Source organism: Schistocerca piceifrons, chromosome 1, assembly GCF_021461385.2.
Source record: "Schistocerca piceifrons isolate TAMUIC-IGC-003096 chromosome 1, iqSchPice1.1, whole genome shotgun sequence".
NCBI lineage: Eukaryota > Metazoa > Arthropoda > Insecta > Orthoptera > Acrididae > Schistocerca > Schistocerca piceifrons.
The window spans coordinates 130,300,776-130,327,746 of NC_060138.1; the positions used below are offsets into that span (position 1 = coordinate 130,300,776).

Consider the following 26,971-nt stretch of genomic DNA (forward strand, 5'->3'; position numbering starts at 1 on the left):
GTTTGTGTAAAGGCAAAACGCCGCGCCATCCCCGAGTGCCAGAGACAGACGCCGAACGCATCCGCCATAGTTTCACAAGGAGTCCGCAGAAATCTGTTCGCCGTGCAGCTCGACATCTCAACATTCCCCCGATGTCCATCCGGCGTGTGTTGCGTCGACGTTTACACATGAAACCATGCAAAAATCCGCTGCTGCAAGCTCTTCGTGAAGGTGACAAACAACAACGTGTGGAGTTCTGTAATTTCGTTCTTGCCAAAATGGAGGACGACAGTTGTGTTCCACGCTTAGTGTTTAGTGACGAGACAAAATTAGAATTAAATGGAAAGGTGAACCGTCATAATGTGAGAATATGTGGTACGGAACAACCATATGAAGTTGTGCAACAAGAGAGGCACTCTCCAAAATTTAAAGTGCTTTGTGCTGTTTCGCGGGAAAATATGTACGGCCCATTTTTCTTCGCCAAGAACACTGTTGCAGGAAGCACGTATCTCGATATGCTTCAGAACTTTCGTTTCCCACACTTGGAGACTGATTCGAACGACTTCATTTGCCAACGAGTTGGAGCAGTGCCACATTGGCATCTGGAAGTGCGGCAATCTTTAAATCGAAGGATTACTGAACGATGGATCGGTCGCACTGGACCAAATGATTCAGCCGTACACAACTGGCCTCCAAGGTCAACGGACCTGACTGTACGTGATTATTTCTTGAGGGATTTCATAAAGGACTCTGTTTATATGCATCCGTTACCAGCAACAGTGAATGAACTGAGACATCGCGTAACAGCAGCTACGGAAGCTGTATATTAAGACGTGCTCGCAGTGTGGGAACAATTTGAATACCGCATTGACATATGATGTGCATCTCCAGGGGGGCATATTGAACACCTATGAAAAGGTATGAAGGAAAAAGCTTTTTGTATTTCCTGTTCATCAAAAAACAAAATTCATTGTATATGTTTATTAGTTTCAGAAATATAGACGTGCCAAATCAGGTGATCCTCTTTGATAGAACATGTATTACACGCGACCTCTAAAAAGTAACGATTCTGTGAGCGTTCGAAGCCGAAGCCTCGCCGTTAGAGAACCGGTTGCCACAAGCCGTTATCGATGTCATCACCCATGCTGGGGCGTTGTTTGGACGGTTTTACTCAAAATCTGAATGAAAGTTTCAATAGTCTTATTTGGAGATACGCTCCAAAAATGAGATTCAGCCGAAGCGAAATGGTCAACATTGATTCAAATTTAGCTGTATATCTATTCAATGTAGGCCGTACTGCATTAATGCACGTGGCAAATACCTTCCTGTTCAAAATCGGCGATGAAGCTCAGCGCCAAAAGAGCTTTGAGGACGAAAATGAGGGCTTATCAGGTCAAAGTAGAACAAAGCGGCCATCCACTAGCCGGAGCGACAGTTACACTAATGGCCATTAAAATTGCTACACCAAGAAGAAATGCAGATGATAAACGGGTATTCATTGGACAAATATATTATACTAGAACTGACATCTGATTACATTTTCACGCAATTTGGGTGCATAGATCCTGAGAAATCAGTAGCCAGAACAACCACCTCTGGCAGTAATAACGGCCTTGTTACACCTGGGCATTGAGTCAAACAGAGCTTGGATGGCGTGTACAGGTACAGCTGCCCGTGCAGCTTCAACACGATACCACAGTTCATCAATAGTAATGACTGGCGTATTGTGACGAGCCAGTTGCTCGGCCACCGTTGACCAGACGTTTTCAATTGGTGAGAGATCTGGAGAATGTGCTGGCCAGGGCAGCAGTGGAACATTTTCTGTATCCAGAAAGGCTCGTACAGGACCTGCAAGATGCGGTCGTGCATTATCCTGCTGAAATGTAGGGTTTCACAAGGATCGAATGAAGGGTAGAGCCACGGGTCGTAACACATCTGAGATGTAACGTCCACTGTTCAAAGTGCCGTCAATGCGAACAAGAGGTGACCGAGACGCGTAACCAGTGGCACCCCATACCATCACGCCGGGTGATAACGCCAGTATGACGATGACGAATACACGCTTCCAATGTGCGTTCGCCGCGATGTCGCCAAAGATGAATGCGACCATCATGATGCTGTAAACAGAACCTGGATTCATCCGAAAAAATTACGTTTTGCCATTCGTGCACCCAGGTTCGTCGTTGAGTACGCCATCGCAGGCGATCCTGTCTGTGATGCAGCGTCAAGGGTAACCGCAGCCATGCTGTCCGAGCTGATAGTCCATGCTGTTGCAAACGTCGTCGAACTGTTCGTGCAGATGGTTGTTGTCTTGCAAACGTCCCCATCTGTTGACTCAGGGACCGAGACGTGGCTGCACGATCCGTTGCAGCCATGCGGATAAGATGCCTGTCATCTCGACTGCTAGTGATACGAGGCCGTTGGGATCCAGAACGGCGTTCCGTATTACCCTCCTGAATCCACCGATTCCGTATTCTGCTAACAGTCGTTGGATCTCAACCAACGCGAGCAGCAATGTCGCGATACGATAAACCGCAATCCCGATAGGCTACAATCCGACCTTTATCAAAGTCGGAAATGTGATGGTACCCTTTTCTCCTCCTTACACGAAGCATCACAACAACATTTCACCAGGCAACACCGGTCAACTGCAGTTTGTGTATGAGAAATCGCTTGAAAACTTTCCTCATGTCAGCACGTTGTAAGTGTCGCCACCGACGCCAACCATGTGTGAATGCTCTGAAAAGCTAATCATTTGCATATCACAGCATCTTCTTCCTGCCGGTTAAATTTCGGGTCTGTAGCACGTCATCTTCGTGGTGTAGCAATTTTATAGCCAGTAGTGTATTATGGACCAGGCGTCGATGAAATCCCGTAATTTACAAGCTTTGTCCCTTTTTTGAATGATAATTACTTGTCAAGTGACCATCCGGTCTGCTGAGCGCTGTTGGCAAGCGAGGCGCACTCAGCCCTTGTGATTCAAACTGAGGGGCTACTTGATTGAGAAGTAAACTGGGTTGAGAAGTAAACTGACATACGGTCGGGAGGGGAATGTTCTGACTACATGCTCCTCCTCCATATCCGTAAGCAGTGACACATGTGGACGGAGGATGGCAGAGCGGCCGGTCGGTACCGTCGTGCCTTCAGGTCCTGTTCGGGCGGAGTTTAGTTTTTTTAGTTTAAATACTTGTCAATCTCTGAACGCGTTTCCTCAAAAATGGTTACCGTCGCCGACGCTACAATATTAACCCGATTTTAATGAATTTGGTCTGCCTTGAAGCAAATTGAATACTCTAGAGTTCATCGTAGTCGATTTTTTTTATGTTGATATGTAGTATTTTTTTCGTCCAAGAAGGAGGAGTCCAAAACTGACCAATTTTTTTTCCAAATATATACGATGAACTAAAATTACATCTCTAAGGAGGGGCATCGTGGAGGGTAAAAATCGTAGAGGGAGACGACGAGGTGAATACACTAAGCAGATTCAGAAGGATGTAGGTTGCAGCAGGTACTGGGAGATGAAGAAGCTTGCACAGGATAGCGTAGCATGGAGAGCTGCATCAAACCAATCTCAGGACTGAAGACAACAACAACAACAATTAGCAGGCTGGTATGTTAGTTTCATGTTTCAGATAACCACAACCGGAATTGCAGAGATAACGGTAGATCTATCTCCTTTCAGAACTGCCTAGCGAAATGCTAATCACACAGTGAAGACATTAATATTTTTCTATAAAAAATACAAATGAAAACTTCAACGCATGCTTTATTCATTGCAGCACACCCCATTTGTCTACTACATTCCAGTAGGGTGAAAAAAAAAATCCTGAATATGAGCAATATTTTCGTCCGTCACCCTGTCGTTGACCTTTAAGAAATTGATTCGCATTTTGCGAATCCGCATTGACGTCAGCTGTTGTGACAGATGAAAATTTCTGCGGGACCCGGATGCATTGATGTCTGAAGGACATTGTATTCTGTAGCTACCGACACTGTATGAATACAGACATTGTAACCATCAGTGATGTATCCATGCCTCGACAGACTAATATGACCATACAATATTTGTCTCTCTGTGTGTAGGAGTATAGGCGTTCTGACTACGTGACATGTGGAAGGTTCCATCGATCCTGGAGGCGTGCTCGGGTAGCTGAAGTGGTTGCGGTGACCGCTCGTGATAACCGGCAAACCCGGGTTCTAGTCTCGGTCCAGCACGTTTTTTCGTGGGTCACAAACGAGGCCTACGAGGGAGACAGGCCGCGGCGCGTACGTCACGAAGGTAATCCTGCGCTCGCTCGCTCGCTCAAATCAGCAGACAAACTACGTTTCTACACCTGTTAACTCGTAACTACGCGTGTCCGTACAAACGAAAACTGAATCTTCTACCGGAATCCCCTATTATCGAATGTTACTGTTATTAGTAACATTCCATTGGAACTACTGACGGCCTTGCGAGAGCCAGTCCTGACAAAACTCTACCATCTGGTGAGCAAGATGTATGAAACAGGCGAAATACCCTTAGCCGGCCGCGGTTGCGGTGCGGTTCTAGGCGCTCCAGTCCGGAGCCGCGCTGCTGCTACGGTCGCAGGTTCGAATCCTGCCTCGGGCATGGATGTGTGTGATGTCCTTAGGTTAGTTAGGTTTAAGTAGTTCTAAGTTCTAGGGGACTGATGACCACAGCAGTTGAGTCCCATAGTGCTCAGAGCCATTTGAACCAAATACCCTCAGACTTCAAGAAGAATATAATAATTCCAATCCCGAAGAAAGCAGGTGTTGACAGATGTGAAAATTACCGAACTATCAGTTTAATAAGTCACAGCTGCAAAATACTAACACGAATTCTTAACAGACGAATGGAAAAACTAGTAGAAGCCAACCTTGGGGAAGATCAGTTTGGATTCCGTAGAAACACTGGAACACGTGAGGCAATACTGACCTTACGACTTATCTTAGAAGAAAGATTAAGGAAAGGCAAACCTACGTTTCTAGCATTTGTAGACTTAGAGAAAGCTTTTTACAATGTTGACTGGAATACTCTCTTTCCAATTCTAAAGGTGGCAGGGGTAAAATACAGGGAGCGAAAGGCTATTTACAATTTGTACAGAAACCAGATGGCAGTTATAAGAGTCGAGGGGCATGAAAGGGAAGCAGTGGTTGGGAAGGGAGTGAGAGAGGGTTGTAGCCTCTCCCCGATGTTGTTCAATCTGTATATTGAGCAAGCAGTAAAGGAAACAAAAGAAAAATTCGGAGTAGGTATTAAAATTCATGGAGAAGAAATAAAAACTTTGAGGTTCGCCGATGACATTGTAATTCTGTCAGAGACAGCAAAGGACTTGGAAGAGCTGTTGAACGGAATGGACAGTGTCTTGAAAGGAGGATATAAGATGAACATCAACAAAAGCAAAACAAGGATAATGGAATGTAGTCGAATTAAGTCGGGTGATGCTGAGGGAATTAGATTAGGAAATGAGACACTTAAAGTAGTAAAGGAGTTTTGCTATTTGGGGAGCAAAATAACTGATGATGGTCGAAGTAGAGAGGATATAAAATGTAGGCTGGCAATGGCAAGGAAAGCGTTTCTGAAGAAGAGAAATTTGTTAACATCCAGTATTGATTTAAGTGTCAGGAAGTCATTTCTGAAAGTATTCGTATGGAGTGTAGCCATGTATGGAAGTGAAACATGGACGATAAATAGTTTGGACAAGAAGAGAATAGAAGCTTTCGAAATGTGGTGCTCCGAGGAAGTATTGAATAGGATTGGGGAGAAGAGAAATTTGTGGCACAACTTGACCAGAAGAAGGGATCGGTTGGTAGGACATGTTCTGAGGCGTCAAGGTATCACCAATTTAGTGTTGGAGGGCAGCGTGGAGGGTAAAAATCGTAGAGGGAGACCAAGAGATGAATACACTAAGCAGATTCAGAAGGATGTAGCCTGCAGTAGGTACTGGGAGATGAAAAAGCTTGCACAGGATAGAGTAGCATGGAGAGCTGCATCAAACCAGTCTCAGGACTGAAGACCAGAGCAACAACAACTGTTATTAGCCCTATAATGATGTGAAGTCCGTGGGCCTACTTATAATATGTTACGGCTGTACTGGCGTACAATAAAATAAAATCGTGCTAAAATGATTATCAGTTGCATAAGCCACCACTTCCAGCATGTAAAGAGTACTTTTAAGCAGAAGAGACTAAATGCTATAAACAAGCCATTACACCATTTATATCGAGTATTGATCTTAAATTAAATTTTGCTGTAGTACTGCTAATCAGTAAGACTTCATAATAGCAGATTCCAGTGTGATAGTATCTGTTCCTTCAGACATGTGTGCATATCTGAAGGACATTCTAGGTGAAGAAACAAACACTGTATAAACAAACACATTGTAACCATAGATGAGGGAAACGAACATTCTAAGGCAAATAACGATGCACCACAGGGCAATTATCCAAATGGAAAGGAAATTGGTAGATGTGATGTGCATGTACAGACCAACAAACGATTACAGTTTCAGAAAGATTGGACAATTCGTTCAAGAGAGAGATATTCACAAATTGAGGAAGTCAGTAACGCCTTGGTTTACCTCTGCCCTTATGCAAGCAGTTATTCGGCTTGGATATGATTGATAGAGTTGTTGGATGTTCTCCTGAGGGATATCGTCCCATATTCTGTCCAGTTGGCGCGTTGGATCGTCAGAATCGCGATCTGATTGGAGGGTCCTGCCCATAATGCTCTGAACATTCTCTGTTAGGGAGAGATCCGGCGCCCTTGCTAGCCAAGGTAGGGTTTGGCGAGCACGAAGGGAGCATTATCTTGCGGCAGTGTAAGCCGAGGAGATCTTGCGATGAAGGGCGACAAAACCGAGGGTTTAATATCGTAGACGTGCCGCTGTGTTATAAGGGTGCCGCGAGTGGCAACCAAAAGGCCCCTGCCCTGAAATGAAATGGCTCTCGTGACCGTAACTCCTGGTTGTCGGGCTGCATGGCTGGCGACGGTCGGATTGGTACCCCACCGCTGTACCGGACGTCTCCAGGCACGTCTTCGCACTGCAGTCTCGTTGTCTGCAGTAGATTTGACTTCAGTGACGAGTCCCGCTTCGAAATGAGTCTCTACGATCAGTGAAGGCGTGACTAGAGAAGCCGGAACTGCGATTTCTGTCCCATTCGGATAATTACTTAGCTGTGCGTCTTTTTTTTTGTCTTAGAGTGTAAGTATCAAGTAAGCTCAGACCATCGGAATAGTTTGCAGTGCTGTTTCCTTGTTTTATCTTGGTGAAGAAAAAAATTTTGCATTCTGATTTATTTAAAATCCAAACAAATTCATGCTTCCTTCAGCAAATAGCAAACATACATTACTCAATGTGTAAACCGGCCACTACTCAGCCCCAGTTCCAGATTAGCTGTGTATCAGAATCCAAAGAAAACAAAAACGTAGTTTCCGGAATTTCATATAATTATTCACGTAATCTAAAAATTAAAACGTTGTCATAATCTCCTCATTAAGAACTACAATTTAAAGATTTAAATTTAAACTAAAGATTTGAATTTCCTTGTTGTTGTTGTTGTGGTCACCATTCCAGAGACGGGTTTAATGCAGCTGTCCATGCTACTCTGTCCTGTGCAAGCTCCTTTATCTCCGAGTAACTACTGCAACCTACATTCTTCTGAATTTGCTTAGTGTATTCATCTCTTGGTCTCCCTCTAGGATTTTTACCCTCCAATACTAAATTGGTGATGCCTCAGAATATGTCCTACCGGCTGATCCCTTCTTCTAGTCAAGTTGTGCCACAAATTTCTCTTTTCCCCAATTCTATTCAATACCTCCTCATTAGTTATGTGATCTACCCATCTAATCTTCAGCATTCTTCTGTAGCACAACATTTCGAAAGCTTCTATTCTCTTCTTGTCCAAACTTTTATCGTCCACGTTTCACTTCCGTACATGGCTACACTCCATACGAACACTTTCAGAAACGACTTCCTGACACTTAAATCTATACTCGATGTTAACAAATTTCCCCTCAGAAACGGTTTCCTTGCCATTGCCAGTCTACATTTTATATCCTCTCTGCTTCGACCATCATCAGTTGTTTTGCTCCCCAAATAGCAAAACTCATTTATTACTTTAAGGTTCTCATTTCCTAAGCTAATTCCCTCAGTATCACCCGATTTAATTCGACTACATTCCATTATCCTCGTTTTGCTTTTGTTGATGTTCATCTTGTATCCTCCTTTCAAGACACTGTCCATTCCGTTCAATTGCTCATCCAGGTCCTTTGCTGTCTCTGACAGAATTGCAATGTCATCGGCAAACTTCAAAGTTTTTATTTCTTCTCTATGGATTTTAATTCCTACTCCAAATTTTTCTTTTATTTCCTTCACTGCTTGCTCAATATACAGATTGAATAACATCGGGGATAGGCTACAATCCTGTCTCACTCCCTTCCCGACCAACGCTTTCCTTTCATGTCCCTCGACTCTTATAACTGCCATCTGGTTTCTGTACAAATTGTAAATAGCCTTTGGCTCCCTGTATTTTACCCCTGTCACCTTCAGAATTTGAAAGAGAGTATTCCAGTAAAAATTGTCAAAAGCTTTCTCTAAGTCTACAAATGCTAGAAATGTAGGTTTGCCTTTCCTTAATCTTCCTTCTAAGATAAGTCGTAGGGTCAGTATTGCCTCGCATTTTCCATTTCTACGGAATCCAAACTAATTTTCGCCGAGGTCGGCTTCTACTAGTTTTTCCATTCGTCTGTAACGTATTCGTGTTAGTATATTGCAGCCAAGACTTGTTAAACTGATAGTTCTGTAATTTTCACACCTGTCGACAGCGCTTTCTTTGCGATTGGAATTATTATATTCTTCTTGGAGTCCGAGGGTATTTCGCCTGTTTCATATAACTTCCTCACTAGATGGCTGAGTTTTGTCAGGGCTGGCTCTCCAAAGGCGAACGGTAGGCTTACATTTGTTGAAAGAGTTCTGCGGAAAATGCAGCACATATTGTATTGCACGCCACATACAGTTCTAAAGTGTTGTACCAGCGTTTGGAGTCTACCATGTAGGCATGGCATCAGACACAGAACGAATACAAGTCGGTGAGTTAGAGCTGATACGAAAGTGCAACAGAAATGCTCGGGGAAATTTAGTGGGAGTATTTGGTAGAAGGTCGGCGCACAGTAAAGGCCTTCACGACTATAGTCCGATCCGGGAACGAAGGCGGTTCGCGCATGTCGTGGCACGGACGGGGATTGCGTTGTTGACGATTCCAAGCGACAGCTGCGGTACGCGTCTGCGCGTGCTTTCATCTTGAAGAACGAGTATATTTTTACTCTGTCGCTTACCACCACAATCAGCGAAGACATCTCGCAACGAATGGAATCGAAATTGAGCAAACAACTCGCTACCCATCACGTTTAATGCTCGCATTAGCTACGGCATTCACAGCAGAACATACCGAACGCTCAATGGCTGTCGGAGCATACGTGATATAGTTGCGCAGAACAAACCTAAACTCGAGTGCCATCGTTCGTGACTGCAACTATAGTTGTCTTTGTTGCTTATAAATTTTGTGGGCCTTACGGTCGTGGTTCCTGAAACTTTGTTATTCGTAACGTTGTTTCGTCCACCGCAGCTCTGGACGAAACACTAGGAACAAAAGAGTATGATGGACCACAGCCCGGAACATTTACCTGCTATTATATGTTCTTGTCCGCCCCGATAGCTGAGTGGTCAGCGCGGCGGTCTGTCAGGCCAAGGGGCCCAGGTTCGATTCCCGGCTGGGTCGGAGATTTTCTCCGCTCAGGGACTGGGTCTTGTGTTATCCTCATTATCATTTCACCATCATCAGTGGAAGGCAAGGGGAAACCACCACTGGAATCACTTCCCTAGATGCTCATGCGGTGGACCTCTCTATCGACGCTTCCCCCATGACAAGACCTGCCGTAAGGCAGAACACAAAGTGTATTTTATATGCTCTTGCGAAACAGATAAAGTGATTTCGAGGAAGACGGTACGGCCATTCTGCTTCCACCATCTTATATCTGGCGCGGGTACGATGAGAATAAGAAAAAAAGATATTAAGCTTATACCGACACAGACAGCTATGTTTCCGTCACACAGTACGTGAATACAGTAGAACGAAGAATCGATAATATTGATTCGAAAAATTGGAAATTTGTGGTAAGGACTATGGGACCAAACTGCTGCGGTTATCGGTCCGTAGGCTTACACACTAATTAATCTAACCCATACCCGAGGGAGGACTCGAACCTCCGACGGGGGGAGCCGCGCGAACCGTGACAAGCGGCCTGCTGATTCAAAATACCCTCTATCATGCGCAGTGGATTTCATGGTATATCTGTAGACGCAGATACTAATTTATTAACGGGTTATTCGTAAGTGTCCCTCGAATTTAAAAAGACGACAGCGTGATAGTACCCAAGGACAGGTGCTCATCATGGCCAGCGCTTGTGGTGCGGGAAACGTCAATGTTTCATTGAAATCGGTGACATGAATTTAGTGGGAAGACGCGACAGCATTTTGGAAACCTGTTCATTGGGTTGCCTATGGACAGGCGTGAACTAATTCGATGAGACAGTACGGAGCGCGTGATTTTTGTTCGTGTTCTGACGCACCTTTCCTGTAGTCTAAGAACGTCACGGCGTACTACGAATGGAGACTTGGAGGGAGCCCGCATCTCGTGGTCGTGCGGTAGCGTTCTCGCTTCCCACGCCCGGGTTCCCGGGTTCGATTCCCGGCGGGGTCAGGGATTTTCTCTGCCTCGTGATGGCTGGGTGTTGTGTGCTGTCCTTAGGTTCGTTAGGTTTAAGTAGTTCTAAGTTCTAGGGGACTTATGACCACAGCAGTTGAGTCCCATAGTGCTCAGAGCCATTTGAACCATTTGAACTTGGAGGGATGCTGCTTCATTTTTCTGTATTTCTTGTACCTCTTGCAGTCTTCTTCTGGAGTCCTGGATCTACTTATGAACAACCTTCGTAGTTTCCTTGAATCCACCTTTTTCCACAAATTACGTTTCGTATTCGAGCTTTAACGTTTAATACTACATGCAAGACCGGGTTGTGAGCGGTGGCGTGGACGAGGTGTCCAGTGGGATGTAAGCAGCCCGAGTTTCCAGAGCCTTGGCTTCGTAGCGGCTATCGGTCGCTGGCAGTTGTGACCGTTTAGGAGCGTCGGCTGGCTACTGAGTGCGACAGTTGGGGCGTTGCCACCGAAGGGTGCTACTGCCAGCGAATACCGAGTACTTTCCGCGAACACTGAACTCGTGAGTCCGAGCGTCAGGAATTCCCTGTTGACCGCCACCTGCTGCCAGGATCCACAAGTGCACGCCTTGCGTTGTCGCGGAAGTAACACGGCCAGCTTACTTGGAGTACGAATATCTATAGAGGGGGTGTAGTGTACTGAGCGTGTCACCAGCTGCAAACCGATACACACTCATGTTCAGAAAAAAAAAAACAGAACACCTGGAAAGATTAGAGATTCTCTTCTCTCTTCTGTAGTGGTCAATCCAAGGATTGGTTTGCTACAGCTACAATGGCAGCTTGTCTCCATTCTGTGCGTCTTTCAGCTTTTCTCTTCATTTCTTTATAGGTGTCACATCCCACATCTTTCACGATTTGATCCATATACCTCAGTCGTGGTCTTCCTCTTGGTCTTTTTCCCTCGACATGTCCCTCTATGATTGTGTTCAGGAGTCCTTTATGTCTTAATAGATGGCCTGTAAATTGCACTCTTCTTTTAACAATGAAACTCCAGAAGCTTCTCTTCTCACCTGCTCTTTCCAGAACCACTTCGTTTGTGACCTTGTCGATCCATTTTATTTTGAGCATGCGTCTATAGCACCACATTTCAAAAGAATTTAGCTTCTGCTGTTCCTCTGTCCCGAGAGTCCATGTTTCACACCCGTAGCATGCCACACTCCACACATATGATTTCAAAAATATTTTCCTGGTTTCAAGGCTGATCCTCTTAGATGTTAATATGTTTTTCTTCTTGTTAAAAGCAGCCTTTGCTTGAGCTATTCTACTTCTCACTTCTGCCTTGCTCCTTCCATCCCTGGTAATATTACTGCCCAGATAAGTAAATTTATCAACTTGTTCAAGCAGTTCATTGCCTACATGAACTTGGACTTTCACTTGATCTTCTTTGTCGCATGTCATTACTTTTGTTTTTGCTTTATTAATTCTCATATTATATTCTTCACCCATAACTTTATCCATTCTATTCAGTAGGACTACAAGATCTTCTTCACTTTCAGCCAGGACAGCTATATCATCGGCATATCTTATCATATCTATTCGTTGGCCATGAATTACTACACCTGTCTGTGAATTTTCCCTTACTTTTTTCAGCGCCTCTTCAATGTATACGTTAAAGATAACAGGGGATAGTGCGCAACCTTGTCGGACACCTTTCCGTATCTGCACCTCTTCTTGTTTTGTCCGTCCACGGATAACTGCTGTCTCGTTTTTGTACAGGTTCCATATCATTTTTCTATCTTTATGGTCTATTCCTACTTTTTTGAGTACCTCAAACATCTTATCCCATTTAACATTATCAAAGGCTTTCTCTACATCTACGAAAGCTATGTATGTTTTCAGGTTCTTATCTAGTCGTTTCTCCATTATTAGTTTCAGAGCAAATATTGCTTCTCTGGTTCCTCTATCTTTCCGGAATCCAAACTGGTCTTCGGAGAGTGTAGCTTCGACTTTTTGTTCTATGCGTTTTAGGATAATTGAGGTTAATATTTTAGAGGCGTGAGTAACTAGGCTGAGTGTCATATAATTTTCACATCTTGTAGCATTTGCCTTCTTTGGAATGGGGATCATAATGTTTTTCTCAAAGTCTGTAGGAATTTTACCCTGCTCGTACATGTTGAAAACAAGATTATACAACTCCTGATTCAGATTAGAGATATGAAGTTCATATTCTCAGGACATGTGCATTAGTATGTTACTAGCATCTGTCACCTCGATTCACCATGTGTGCTAATGCCTAGTAGGCACAGGGTCCGCCATGGGCCTGATAACTTGTTCCTTGTGTGATGGCATCGCCGCGTATAAGGTGCGAATGGCGTCCTGTGGTATGTGCATCCCTGATGCATTGGTTCAAATGGCTCTGAGCACTATGGGACTCAACTGCTGTGGTCATAAGTCCCCTAGAACTTCGTACTACTTAAACCTAACTAACCTAAGGACATCACACACATCCATGCCCGAGGCAGGATTCGAACCTGCGACCGTAGCGGTCGTGCGGTTCCAGACTGTAGCGCCTTTAGCCGCTCGGCCACTCTGGCCGGCCCTGATGCATTGACATGGTTCCAACGTCCATCTGTGGTGGCTGGCATTGGGTCACAGCGGTGCACCCGTCGCAGGACAAAAGGCTGAAAATGTTCAAATGTGTGTGAATTCCTAAGGAACCAAACTGCAGAGGTCATTGGTCCCTAGACTTGCACACTGCTTAAAATAACTTATGCTAAGAGCAACACACACACCCATGCCCGAGGGAGGACTCGAACTTCCGGCGGGAGGGGCCGCGCTATCCGTGACATGACGCCTCTAACCACGCGGCCACTCCGAGCGGTCAAAGGGCTGAGATCCTGTAACACCAAGAAGAGACGTATTCGGACAGTAACATGTGGTCGTACATTGTCTTACTAAAATGGCGCCTGGGGTGTTGTGCATTTGGTTATGGCTACAGGTCGCAGGATGTCATTCACGTAGGTCACACTGGTCGCAGTACCCTGCACAGGCACCAACTGTTAATTGTGGTTGGTCCCAATAGCACCCCACACCTTAAGGCCTTGAGTTGGCGCTGTACGCCTTGTGCGAATGCAGTCACTGTGATGCCGCTCTCCCTGTATATAGCGAACCAAAATGCGGCCATCATTTTCAAACAAACAGAACGTGGATTCGTCCGAAAACACTATATGATGCCATTCCTGTCCTCAGTGAAGTCGTCCCACACTCCACTCCCGTCTAGCATGTTTCTGCACATTCGTCAAAGGTTGGCGGAGAAGTGGACGACGCGCACGTAACCCATGCCGTAATAAACGGCGACCGACTGTTACCCCTCATAGTGTGCGATGTGTTCCACTGTTCCGGTAGACATTCGGGTGAGGTGTCGATCTTCTCGGAGGATGGTGTGGGTTGTGCGACCTGGCCCATCTCGTCGAGTTCTACGACCTTCCCGTTGCATTTCGTCCCACACGAACATCTGTTTCCCGGATGGGTGCGTCATATTCTCTCATGCCAACTGTGGTGTCACCGCCAGACACCACACTTGCTGGGTGGTAGCCTTTAAATCGGCCGCGGTCCGTTAGTATACGTCGGACCCGCGTGTCGCCACTGTCAGTGATTGCAGACCGAGCGCCACCACACGGCAGGTCTAGAGAGACTTACTAGCACTCGCCCCAGTTGTACAGCCGACGTTAATAGCAATGGTTCACTGACAAATACGCTCTCATTTGCCGAGACGATAGTTAGCATAGCCTTCAGCTACGTCATTTGCTACGACCTAGCAAGGCGCCATTACCAGTTTATATTGTAATAATGTCTAAACAAGAGCGATGTTCTCCAATTGTGGATTAAAGTTAAGTATTCCAAGAACTACGTTCTTTTCTTTATAGGATAATTACTTTACCTTGTTTCAGACAGGCCAATCTACGTGAGCTTAAAAGCGTGCATTTCGGCCTCCTCTAGCAACACGGTGTTGGCTCTTCTGCCAACACTTCACCAATAATGTGCCCTCTTTCAAACTCACTGATTTCACGGTACGGTTCGCGCAGGCATCCTGCACGTCTGTTCAAGTCACACTGATCCATATCCTTCGGTTATAGCGACGACGACAGCCGCAGGCACATTTTACCGGTAGGTGGCGTTGCGCCGCGACGTCGGTGTTGGCCTTGAACCAGCGGGCCGATAAGGGTAAATTCTAATCATTTATACTAATGTGCATGGCCTGTGAATATGAACGTCTTATATATAGTTATTCAACGTGGTCTGTTTTTTTCTGAACTTGAGCGTAGTTTCGTGATATATGTGTAACGGAGTTTCTTTATACAGGGTGGTCCAATGATCGTGACCGAGCCAAATATCTGACGAAATAAGCGTCAAACGAAAATACTACAAAGAACGAAACTTGTCTAGCTTGAAGGGGGAAACCAGATGGCACTATGGTTGGTCCGCTAGATGGCGCTGCCATTGGTCAAACGGATATCAACTGCGTTTTTTAAATAGGAACCCCCGTTTTTATTACATATTCGTGTAGAACGTTAAGAAATATGAATGTTTTAGTTGGACCACTTTTTTCGCTTTGTGATAGATGGCGCTGCAATAGTCACATACATATGGATCACAATTTTAGGCGAACATTTTATTTCGGTTGTTCCAATGTGATACATGTACCTTTGTGAACCTATCATTTCTGAGAACGCATGCTGTTACAGCGACATGTCTGATCGCCGAAATATTGTGCCCGTTGGGCACTATGAACCGACAGTATACCCGTGGACTGTTCGAGGAAGAAAACTTTCGTCCGTAAAAAATAACAGTGTGTGATAAATCGCTAATTTGGTACATGCCGTAAGTAGGTTGTTTTTTGGGCACACTTTGATTTTGGCGTACCAGGGAGCTATTTCTCATTGCTGCCGCCGCTGTTACTATGACAGACGCTGCAAAGCGATAAAGTGCAGTACAAACCCTAAAAAACCGCTGTCTCTCTCTCTTTCTTTCTTACAGACATTTCAGCTGTGACATCTGTCGCAGGCAAGTAAAATGCCCTTGCATTAATTTCTTAAAAGTTTTAAGGCAAGTTCATTACAGATATCGAATGCCAGTTTAAAGACACCTATGAACGACGTATACAAAATCCGAGGTTCATTTGAACGGGATCTTCCAGCACTTAGCGCTGCAGTAACATTCAAAATCTGCAGAGCACTTAACGGACGTCTCTTGCCCCCGCACACTAATCTCGTGACTTTCTTTCTCGATGTAAGCAGACCACAAAAGTTCTGCATACGAGCTTCCAGGTACTGTTCGTTGTTCGTCACTGATTGTGTGTGCCGGTACTACGCTGGAAAGCGTATATTCCAGTACTAAAGACAGTCACACGCTACACATCCATTCGCCAACGCGCTGCGTAGCACAACAGTTACTCGTTAACCTGTATTTTTTGAAGTAACACTCCTTGCACATTGAAACTGCTTATCCACAGTGCAATACGTATGAATCCGCTGTTTTTTCTAAAAATCTGATGGACCCTAGTAATAACGATTTCACGTGGTTGGGTGCAAATCTTTCAATTGGACGCCATTTCGGCGACGTGGGTGTTTGTAACCTCCCCAGTTATCCCACCGGGGAAAGGGGACCTCCAGTTTAACGTGCAACCCTAATCACATGTCGCTCTTCGCGACTCCCCACCTCGTTGAGAGGTGTGAGTTAGATTGAAGGCAGACTAAAAATTTTCTTGGGCCGGCCGGGATTCTATCCGGTGTTCTCTAGTTTTCCACTTTACCGCTAGACCACCAAACACGTCTAGGTACTTCAGTGAACCATCGCCTGTTCAATTCGGGCGAACATTGTAAAATGCAAGCTATTTTTGGAACTTACCAGGATCGTAATTCGTGTGAAGGTTGGGATATTTTCTTGTAACGGAACCGCTCGCTCCGAAGACTTTGCTTTAAAATTTATAGTTATTCAGGAAGTACGAACCTCGCTGAAAAGTGGAATCGAAGATGATGGTGCCACTTTTATTCAGGAAGTATTCGGAAATAAAGATTTTGCAGTGGTCAGCATTTTGAAACTGGTGCCTTAGAAGCACAAATTCATGGATGTCGACATTAATAATCAGAATATACTGGGCTCCCGCTGGTAATTTTTCGGGTATTTATGAAACACTTGACTTACTATCAAACTTGTTAATATCGAAACAGCATGAGGTGTTATGAAGTACATATTTTGATTTAAATATTGTAGCGCATACAGTACCTATTCTACAGATGTAATACAGTCTCTTGACTCTTCGTATAACCTAACTCTCCTCCACCCACCCATAATGTTTACAAGCAGTGTTGTTGTTGACAGACACACTAAGATTGAAAAGTTGTACGGTAAACACTTGCAGTTTGACTATAAGACAAATAAATGAAAAAGGAATTGCGGGTTTTAGGATGTATTTACGAAGAACTGACTGGAAATACGTCCACAACACTCTGGACATAAATGAGTACCATAACATAGCCTACGCTTACCAATAAATGCATTTCAAAACAATTAAACAAATTTTTCAGTGACTGCACAGTGTCGTTTGAAACTGTTTGAAATTACTTGATAAATGCTCTTAAGTGATGGCGACGATTCGTATGACCGATGGAAAGTAATATCTCTGTCGAGATTGCCTGCGATATGTCGCTCGTGTGCGGAATCCTTAGGTGACGTCCATTAATGATACGAATTCACGGTTCTAGGCGCTACAGTCTGGAGCCGAGCGACCGCTACGGTCGCAGGTTCGAATCCTGCCTCGGGCATGGATGTGTATGATGTCCTTAGGTTGCTTAGGTTTAATTAGTTCTAAGTTCTAGGCGACTGATGACCTCAGAAGTTAAGTCGATTAGTGCTCAGAGCCATTTGAACCATTTGATACAAATTCAAAATCGGGATGGGGAAGGGATCGAGCAAGAATTCACCAAATCTGATTTTAAGGGGGGGGGGAAGGGGAGAATGAAAATATGACGTCAGCTTTTTAATTCACATACTATACGGTGTTATCTTGTGGTGTTGCAGTTCTTCTTACCTCAGTGCTTGCCATGAAAGTAGGACGAGGAATTCCGCCTTATTCCAGACACCTTTTCAGTATCATTTTACCCAGACATGTTTCAGCACTTTTTGTGCTATTTTCAGTGGGTTATTTTATTTTCTTACTATAAAAATGATGTTACATATTAACATTTAGAGAAACTTTTGGTACAACAATACAGGGTGCTTCAAAAAGAATGTACGTATTACAAAGAAGTATTTTGTCCAAAATATCGATCACTGCGGCTCGGTTCGGCTATTGGAGAGACGAGTACATAGGCTAGTTATATTAATAGCTACTAGATGTCAGTTGTCTTCTGTTTTGGTTGGTAACAGTCATGTGTTTAAAATGGCTACACCGCAGCAGAAATTATTTTGTGTTCTCGAGTTTGCGAAGTGCAATTCCGTGATTACAGTGCAAGGACGTTTCAGGTTGAGGTACCAAATTGATCCTTCGAATGGGTGGAACATTCGCAGATGGTATTGGCAGTTTCTGGATAAAGGATGTGTGTGTAAAGAAAGGAGTCCTGGCCGTCCTCGTGTTCCTGAAGAAAATGTTGTACGAATTCAAACTGCTTTCCAACGTAGTCCTTCAAAATAGCTCGACGGCCCGACAATCAGGAGGGGACTGGAACACTTGTACGGAGACTGGGCCTCTTGCCGGGCTAGCCGGGTTTTCACAGATACAGGCACACTAAGAAGTTTAGCAGTTCTGCATCTGCATAGGTACTTCGCAAGCCACCGTATGGTTCTTCGCGGAGGGTACCCTGTTTCACTCCTAGTCATTTACTTTGCTGTTCGACTCGCAAACTGAACATGGGAAAAACGACAGTCTGTATGCCTCCGTATGAGCCCTAGTTTCTGGAATCTTATCTTCGTGGTCTTTACGCGTAATGTATGTTGGCGGCAGTAGAATATTTTGGCAGTCAGCTTGAGATGCCGGTTCTCTACATTTTCTCAACACTGATTCTCGAAAAGAACTTCGCCTTCCCTCCAGGGATTTCCATTTGAGTTCCCAAAGCATCTCTGTAACAATTACGTGTAACAAATCTAGCAGCCCACCTCTGAATTGCTTCGATGTCTTCCTTCAATCCGACTTGAGACGAATCCCAAATATTCGACCAGTACTCAAGAATAGCCCGTACCAGCGTTTTATATGCGGTCTCCCAGTAAACCGAGGTCGACCATCCGCCTCCTCTACCACACTTCTCACATGCTTGTTCCATTTCCTATCGCTTTGCAACGTTACGCCCAGATATTTAAACGACTTGGCTGTGCCAAGCAGGACACTGGTGATACTGTATCCAAACATTATGGGATTCTTCTAACTCATGTGCATTAATGTACATTTTTCCACATTTAGAGCTAGCTGCCGTTCATCACACTAACTAGAAATTTTGTCCAAGTCGTCTTGTATCTTCCTACTGTCACTCAACTTCGACACCTTACCGTACTGCACAGCATCATCAGCAAACAACCGAATATTGCTGCCCACCTTGCCCGCCAAATCATTTATGTACATATAGAAAAACAACACTCTATCACACTTCCTTTGGGCACCCATGACTGTACCCTTGTCTCTGATGGACACTCACCGTCGAGGGCAGCATACTGGGTTCTACTACTCGAGAAGTCTTCGAGCCCCTCACAAATCTGTGAATTTAATCCATATGCTCTTACGTTAGTTAGCAGCCTGCAGTGGGGCACTGTGTCATATGCTTTCCGGAAATCTAGAAATATGGAATCTGCCTGTTGTCCTCCGTCCATAGTTCGCAGTATATCGCGTGAGAAAAGGGCAAACAGAGTTTCACACGAGCGATGCTTTCGAAAACTATGGTCATGCGTGGACATAAGCTTCTGAGTCTCAAGAAAGTTTAATATATTCGAACCCAGACTATCTTCAAGGATGCTGCAGAAAATCGAAGCCAGGGATATTGGTCTGTAATTTACCCTTCTTATATACTGGAGTCAGCTCGCTTTTTTCCAGTCACTTGGGATTTGGTGCTGGGCTAAAGATTCACGATAAATGCAGGCTAGGTAAGGGGCAATCGCCGTAGAGTGCTCTTTGTAAAAACGAATCGGGATTCCATCTGGTCTTGGTGATTTATTTACTTTCAAATCTTTCAGTTGTTTCTCTACGCCATTATTATGTCGTCCATACGGGAGTCTGTCCGATGGTCAAATGACGGTATGTTTGTACGATTCTCCTGTGTGAACGATTTCTTGAACGTGAAATTTAAATCTTCTGCTTTCGTTTTTCTATCTTCAGCCGCCACACCAGAGTGGTCAACAAGGGACTGAATGGAAGCCTTAGACTCGCTTAGCGATTTAACATAAGACTAGAATTTTCTAGGGTTTTCTGCCCTATCTTTCCCTAGGGTGTGACGATGGTGGTAGTTGTACGCTTCGCGTATAGATCTTTTCAGCGACTCACGAACCTCTACTAACCTTCGCTTGTCGTCATTTGCGTGTTCTCTTTTTTTTAGTACAACAGCCCCTGCTTCCTCAACGTCTACTGAATTTCGTTATTAAACCATGGTGGATCTTTTTCATCCTGTATCCACTTACTAGGCACGTAACTCTCCAGACCACGATTTACAATCTGCTTAAACTTGGCTTATAATTTCTGTACATCCATTTTGCTGTTACTAAGTGATGTCAACTCACTGTCTAAGTGAGATGCTAATAACTGATTATCTGGCCTGCCTAGCAGAAACACTCTCCTAGCCTTCTTGACTGATTTATTAACTTTCGTAATCATAGCTGCTATAAAGACGTCATGATTGCTAATCCCCGTATCTGTACTGACATTGTCGATAAGGTCCGGGCTATTTTTAGCTACAAGCGTGTAGTCCGCCGAGCCAGCTGCTCAAGACAGTTTTCAGAAAACATGTTCGAAAGATAAGCACAGCTGCACCGGCGAGCTGGCTCGCGCTCTCACTATAGCTGTGAGCAACCACGTAGCGCTTCAGGGTGGCAAGTTTATTCTTAAGACTCTGACAGATAGCAGCGGACAGTCCGGTGTATCCTACTTCTGGAATACCCTGTACACTCCCACAGTGTCCTAGGCTCCATCCAGATGTCAGCGCATTCCCTGTCCGTGCAAGTGTCACAAACTCACCAGGAGTGATGGTCTGGGCTGCCATCTCATTTCTTAGCAGGACCCCTTTGGTTGTCATCCGCTACACCCTACAGCACACCGGGACGTCGGCTATATTCTAAACCACGTTTTATTGTCCGTCATTGGAAGCCAACCTGGTCTTACTTTTCAGCAAGACAATGCCCGCACGCGCACGGCGAGAGCTTCTACTGCTTGTCTTCCTGCTTGCCAAGCCCAGCGTTGGCCAGCAAGGTTGCCAGATCTCTCCCCAGTTGAGAACATTTGTAGCATTATGGGCAGGGACCTCTAACCAGGTCGGGATTTTGACCATCTAACGTGCCAGTTGGGCAGAATTTGACACGATATCTCTCAGGAGGACATCTAATACCAAACCGCAAAACTGCTTGTATAAGGTCCAGAGGTGGAGCAACGCATTATTGACTTTCTCAATAGAGTACCTAGCCAAGGAAAAAGCGTAGACTGTGCACGAGGAAGAACATAAATTGTTGAAACAGTTTTCATTAGGAAAGTTCTTGTAACAGTGGAAAAGGAGAAATATATAGTTGTTTTCTACGTAATTTGATACTTGGAAGGAAAAAAAAAAAACACAAGATAAAAAGGCTCTATATAAAGCCTTCGAAATATTGTTCGATGAGTTTCGATGTATGTATCTTTTGTATCAAGTAAGTGTCGAAATTTTGAAATGCATGAACTACAGTTTTTCTGTTGTTCGACCTCGAGAGCTCACGGTACAGATTTTGCCCAGAACAACGGTTTCGAATTTTACTTTGGGCTTGAATAAACTTTATCGTTGCTGTTTCGGTAATTCCGACTTTAGGACTGAATTCCGACACTTTTGTATCTCGGTTAGTGTCTCATTGTTGTATTATTTTGTTATGGTGTTTATGTTGTGCTAAAATATTATTTGGACAAGATTTTGTTTTCTTCTGTTGGTTTTGAAGTGATTCACTGTTAACTAAACTCGTCTTTTGCGTAAGATGTTGAGTGACTAAATCTAGATGAAGCGCTGTTAACGCCATTCAATTGCGAGTTCTTGAGTCTGTAAATCACCGCGGTTTGATGCAGGTTCGTTCGCCACGTCTTCAGCGTCTCTCCAATTGCACGTCAACGTAGATATCTTGAACTCTAGATATTTACGAGGATGTAACGGCAGAAGAGTAATTAATTTCGAATCTCAGCTATTAATCAGTTGAGATGAGCTCTTTTATTTTTTCTGATAAAAGCACTCCGTCGTCAGGTCACGAGTGGACTACCGGGACCATCCGACCGCCGCTTCATCCTCACTGGATGACGCGGATAGGAGGGGCGTAGGGTCAGCACACCGCTCTCACGGTCGTTATGATGGTATTCTTGACCGAAGCTTCTACTATTCGGTCGAGTAGCTCCTCAATTGGCATCACGAGGCTGAGTGCACCCCGAAATATGGCAACAGCGCATGACAGCCTGGATGGTCGTCCATCCAAGTGCCGACCACGCCCGACAGCGCTTAACTTCGGTGATCTCACGGGAACCGGTGTATCCACTGCGGCAAGGCCGTTGCCTATTTCTTCTGATAGAATGCCATACATTTATAGAGCCGTAGAATAGCCTTAAGGTAATCTTAACGAGAACAAACGTCCAAAGAACAATAGTCTGAGTAATTAACATTCCAGATAACAAGAAAAATTATACAGGGTGATTCAAAAAGAATACCACAACTTTAAAAATGTGTATTTAATGAAAGAAACATAATATAACCTTCTGTTATACATCATTACAAAGAGTATTTAAAAAGGTTTTTTTTCACTCAAAAACAAGTTCAGAGATGTTCAATATGGCCCCCTCCAGACACTCGAGCAATATCAACCCGATACTCCAACTCGTTCCACACTCTCTGTAGCATATCCCTTTGCACAAACACCCATTCTCTGTAAACTATTTGTACCAACGTGTAATACACCACCTATCAGGAGGTTTAACACCATACTTCGTTCGAAATGCACGCTGGTCGATTCACTTCTGCCGTACTCAATAACACAAAAAGCTTTCTGTTGAGCGGTCGCCATCTTAGCATCAACTGACGCTGACGCCTAGTCAGCAGCGCCTCAAGCGAACAAATGTACAACTAAATGAAACTTTATAGCTCCCTTAATTCGCCGACAGATAGTGCTTAGTTCTGCCTTTTGTCCTTGCAGAGTTTTAAATTCCTAAAGTTTTGGTATTCTTTTTGAATCACCCTGTATATACTGAAGAGGCAAAGAAACTGGTATAGGCGTGCGTATTCAAATACAGAAATATATAAACAGGCAGAATACGGCGCTGCTTTCGACAACGTCTGTATACGGCAACAAGTGTCTGGCGCAGTTGTTATATCGGTTAATGCTGCTACAATAATAGGTTATCAAAATTGAAATGAGTTTGAACGTGGTTTTATAGTCGGTGCACGAGTGATCGAACACAGCATCTCCGAGGTAGCGATGAAGTGGGGCATTTTCCAGTACGACCATTCCACGAGTGTACCGTGAATATCAGGAATTGGGTAAAACATCAAATCTCCGACATCGCTGCGGCCGGAAAGAAGATCGTGCAAGAACGGGAATAACGACGTTTGAAGAGAATCGTTGAACGTGACAGAAGTGCAATCCTTCCGCAAATTGCTGCAGATTCAATGCTGGGCCACCAACAAGTGTCAGCGTGCGGACCATTCAGCGAAACATCATCGATGTTTGCTTTCAGAGCCGAAGGCCTACTCTTGTACCCTTGATGATGGCGCGACACAAAGATTTACGCCTCGCCTGGGCCCGTCAACACCGACATTGGATTGTTGAAGACTGGAAACATGTTGCCTGGTCGAACGAGTCGCTTTTCAAATTGTGTCCAGCGGATGGACGTTTACGGGTATGGAGACAACCTCATGAATCCGTGGATCCTGTATGTCAGCAGGGAGCTGTTGGAGTTGGTGGAGGCTCTGTAATGGTGTGGGGCGTGTGCTGTTGGAGTGATATGGGACCCCTGATACGTCTAGATACGACTGTGACAGGTGACACGTACGTAAGCATTCTGTCTGATCACCTGCATCCATTAATGTCCATTGTGTTTTCCGACGGACTCGGGCAGTTTCAACAGGACATTGCAACCCCCACACGACCAGAATTGCTACAGAGTGGCTCCAGGAACACTGTTCATAGTTTAAACACTTCCCCTGGGCACCAAGCTCCCCAGACATGAACATTATTGAGGATATCTGGGATCCCTTACAACGTGCTGTTCAGATGAGATCTCCACCCCCTCGTACTCTTACGGATTTGTGGACAGTCCTGCAGAATTCAGTGTCAGTTTGTGACGTTCGCTTGCTTCATTTCTTCGTTTGATGTTCTCGGTGTCGACGTACTGCGTTGCTATACTGGGTGAAAAACGGGGGGTGGAAGCCAAACACGGATTACTTTAAGTGATGTAGCTGACAGGTGGACATTTGCGTTTCACAGTTGTTTACTTTCAGTGTTCAAAATGGTTCGGGATGACTCCGAGCACTTTGGGATTTAACTTCTGAGGTCATCAGTCCCCTAGAACTTAGAACTACTTAAACCTAACTAACCTAAGGACGTCACACATATTCATGCTCGAGGCAATATTCGACCCTGCGACCGTAGCGGTCGCGCGGTTCCAGACTGAAGCGCCTAGAACCGCTCTGCCACTTCGGCCGGCCTTTCACTGTTCACCCCCCCCCCCCCCCCCCTCCATATACGCTTTTAATATGGCCAGTGCACTATTCTTTAACTTTCGATAAGCCTCATTAATAGTTTGCAGGCAAATATCCACATACTGGTACAATACTTTGCTATTGAACATCTACAAGCAGTAAAAACCTAATCACAAAGTTCACAGTTCTTGAAGAATAGAAAGGTACAGTACATATGGAACAGACACTGTCATTGTTTTAACACATGGCCTAATTGTGTATCACTTATTTCAGAGTTAAGTTGAAGCATTGTTGTTGTTCTAACCAACACAGGTTTCTCGTCTGAACCTCGGCCGTGGACTGACTGTCCCAGGACCAAAAATCGGGTACTTATATATCCTCACAATAATAGGTACTGAAATTACACATTGTTTGACATTAAATTCACAGAAATTATAATTAAAACTTAATTCATTAAATTAACTGAATGCATCGAAAAATTGGTTCTTTTTAACAGTTTCTTCTGCTACAAGGGTTAAATCGAATTATTTGTTTTAATCATGAAATTAACAGATATAGTTATGCAAACAATACTTTTGACGAAACTGGAAATTAGTTTGAAATTAATTAAGGGCTGTCTTTGCTAACATGTTTTCAAATAGAGCCAAATAGATCCTTTAAGAATACAATTAGTTGTTCCTCCAAATGTTTATAATTAGTACAGAATTTATATTTGTTTATAATTCAACAATAGACTAAGTTACGAAACAGTTACTGATTTCACCCTATAATTATAGGTACTAACTACGAATAGTCAAAATAAATTAGAAAATCAATTACATACATAAAACTAACACAAAATTAGATCTGGTGTTGTATCCTTTAAAACTGAGGGCTAACCTATCTCTTTTATGACAATGCAGATTATACTCACGTATGTTAATGGTTATTAGTCAAAAATGAAAAAATGTATTTTAAGGAGGCAGATGGCAAAACAACAGGGGAAGTAAAAATACCCCAGCTTGCTTCGTGACAAGTTCCCTCCAGCACTTCCTCAGACATTAGTCGAGTTCATGCCACGTCGTGTTGCCGCACTTCAGCATGCTCTCGGGGGCCCTATACGTTATTAGGCAGGTGCACCAGTTTCTTTGGCTCTTCAGTATATAAATCTGAGATGACAGTATTGTTCATATCTCTTACAAGATTATACCGTCTTTGATTCCTACCATAGAGTAAATACCTCTGGAGTGAGCATTCACATGCGCAGAACAGATTTTGTGTTGTCAACATACATTGCCGGCCTGGTCACGTGTTCTCGGGACGTCGTGTGTTTGTCCGTATAGCGCCCTGTATATTTCAAATGTCACTACATCCCTAGTACAGACGGATTCTTTTCGTACGTGTCGTGGATTATTTATATATGTTGCGCAGACATTTTAACAGTATCCATTTGATACCGGGAATAAACCAGCTACGTAACTTTTAAGGGCAAGTGATATTGCATTCTGCTTCTTTGCGATAGGTATCACAGTTCAGATGCACTCGATTTTTGGTAGTTTTCGGTATGATACGGCACTTTACTAGCCTGGCGTACATTTTTGCAGTGATAGTCTTGCAATACGACTTGACAGTACGCTAGTGCTTTTGCAAGTGTCCGAAAAACACCGAATTTGCCACACATTAGCGATTATATCCCTGCTAATTCGTCCTTTTTTCTGCTATTTCTGCGTATTTATTTTCTCGTTTTTGCGACCTAAAGCACAATTTTTCTTACTGGTGACACTTTGAAGTGTTTATTTAACACATTTTACGTACTTGCTCCCAGTTTATTAAATAAATAGTAGGCTCAGTAAGAAGAGGGAAAAAAGGCGATCGGAGAATAAATGTTGGTCATGTAACAGTCAACGCATATCACCATTAAGGGAAGTGGAAAGTGACACAAATGAAAGAAAGAGTTTGGGGACATGTTTACTAATATTTTACGCTTCTTAATCAAATGGTGAAGAAAATAAATTGAAGGCAAAATACACCAAAGAAGATGAATGCGTACTTTGATTAGCTACACTATTGTGTTTTTTATTTGATTTTTGCAGAAAATGTATTTAAGCTGAATGCAGAAAATGGTAGTAGGTGCTGTGGAAAATTAAAAATAGTTCGTATAGCATCTACCTTCAGCCACACACGTCCAAATTTTTCTCTGTCTAAACATTCCTCTTCAAAGTGTTTTGAACATACTTTGCAGTATTTTGTGGGGAAAAAATTACTCCTCCTTATTTTCTGGAGCCACATCTTTTCTCGTTGTTCATCCTTCGGGAAACTAAAATATAAATCACACATATTCATTCTCCATGTCCTAGACACACTTAACATGGTCGCCTACGGTAACTTTATAGTAAACAAAAAGGTT

General features: G+C 43.9%; 1 protein-coding gene and 1 pseudogene across 4 annotated transcripts in view; one reads left to right on the forward strand and one right to left on the reverse strand.

Moving 5' to 3' along the window:
- Positions 1–26,971, forward strand: part of LOC124782465 (protein-tyrosine sulfotransferase-like) — an 878,071-nt gene that overhangs the window by 423,438 nt on the left and 427,662 nt on the right. The window lies entirely within an intron of this gene.
- On the reverse strand, positions 22,330–22,447 carry LOC124719281 (annotated as a pseudogene).